The following is a 2,214-nucleotide window of genomic DNA, read 5'->3' as shown; positions in this document are numbered from 1 at the left end:
ATGTCAACAACAAACATTATTCATGTCAACTACGATGTCAACAACAAACGTTATTTATGTCAACTATTATGTTAACAGCAACATTTTACAAATAATTAATGTCAATAACAAATATTTTCATGTCAACGACCTATATTATTTATGTCAACAACAACGTTTTACATATAATTCATGTCAACAACAATGTTTTACATATAATTTATGTCAACAACATTTTTCATAAAATTTATGCCAACGACCTATATAATTTATGTCAACAACAAACATTATTATATCAACATCTCATAATAAAATGTCAACAACTAACAAATAACACTTATAATTTACATATCAATAGACAGAATATCAAAGGTCAACAACTCGTATTAAAATAACAATCTTTCTGCTCGTACACGTACTCCTGCGCCGATTTATTCAGCAGCATCACAAAGATCGAGTGATTCAGCAGGAATTTCATCAAAATAACAGCAGGAATTTTCAGCTCTAAACTAAAATTTGAAAAACATTGCTATTTATTAGAACTTCCGATGGTTGAGAAAATCGGAGAAGCAACTTGAAAGGGGAAAAATTCCTAATTCACTGGTTAGGAGTATCTAAGATCATAACCACACAAGCAATAATTTCATCGATCGATTGAAAATGCTCAAACACAAAATCAAAATAAAAAATGAGGGATCATGTGGATGCAAAATTAAACATGAACGCCACATTTGAAATCAATTTCGGCTGGAGAACGTTACCTTATCGCTGGTGGTGGCGGCTTCCTTCTTCGACGCCGTACATGAACACTTATCTTTTCTCTTATCCTGATTAATTTGTTGTTGCCTACTCTATAGACTGCAGAAACAATATCAATAAACACAAACATTAAAATAAAATATGAAAGAAATATCTGGAAAAAAAATTAAGATGATCATCAATTGAATATAGATATATGCGATTCGGATTAATAGATCGCGAATTTAAAAAGTGAACAACTAAAATATAACACTTATTATTCACATATCAATAGCAAAATTATCAAATGTCAACAGCTTTATTAAAATGTCACCACCGCAACACCAATCTTCCTCCCTCTCTTCACCAATTTCTTCTTTCCATATGCATCTCAATTTCCGCCCCATCAAACGCGACCAACTCCACCGCCTCAGATTCAACCTTTTCCTCAATTTCGAAACCACAGATTGGACTCAACCCCCATTTTATATATTTACACATTGCTAAATTATTCCAACAAACATATCTCAAATTTCAATACATTCAATAAACTAATATTGGAATTACAAATTTATTAGCCAGTTCAGTACTAGTGATTAAGATAGCTTTAATCATCAGTCATTAATATATTTAGATTAACTTGTCGAATCAATTTAAAAACAATAAAACTCTGCTGTGACTTTTACCAAACAGAAGATATGCAGAATTAAGGAAATTCTAGAGAGAGAAAAGCACAAACATTACCGTCTCTTTCGCACGCTTGGCGCGACGGCGGAGGGAGCGGAAGAGGAATATCGTGATGGCGCCGGTGAGGAGTAATACATATGAACACATCTCGATAGCTTTCGATGAGATAGATAGAACACTAAGTTCAATTTACAGGAAGACTCCGACGACTCCACCCCTGCGATGACTCCGACGAGTAGCCTCTCGATCCTCCGTGGCAATGCTCGTCCTCCTCCTCCTCGTCGGAGCATCTTGCCGGCGACATTCCGCGGTCGCAATTCTGGCACGATCTCTGCTGCGCTCCGATCGAGCTCTCGTCCACCGAGAAGGACCGAATCTGCTTCATCCGGTGGCCGACGATCATGCAGGAGAACCGAAACGACGAAGCCAAGCAGGATTGACCGGAAACCCCTTGATCCGAGCTCGAATTCAAATCGTGATTGTTAGATTTTGATCTGAATAGACCTGAAATCAGAGACGAAAATCTGGCGCCGCGGTGGCCTTTCCTGTTGCTAATTTCATCCGCCGCGGCGGGGCCAAGCTGCAGCGTGATGTAGAGGCTCCGCTCGTGGCCGAGGATTTGCCAGGTCGCGGCGGCGGTGTCGGTCGGCCGGCGAGAGATGTGAACGGAAGTTGCCGCTCATAATTCACTAATATTCTCAATTGAGGGATATTACCATTATACCCTTTTATAACTAATTAATCTAAATATATTTTTTTATGTGGCAAATTCTGGACCACTCATTTTTATTAAATGAGTGGCTGATAATG

The sequence above is a fragment of the Salvia hispanica genome, chromosome 1, assembly GCF_029641045.1.
Source record: "Salvia hispanica isolate PSC_SH4W2 chromosome 1, Shi_PSC_v1, whole genome shotgun sequence".
NCBI classification, from domain to species: domain Eukaryota; kingdom Viridiplantae; phylum Streptophyta; class Magnoliopsida; order Lamiales; family Lamiaceae; genus Salvia; species Salvia hispanica.
The sequence above is the reverse complement of the archived record's forward strand: the minus strand, read 5'-3'. Positions refer to the sequence as shown.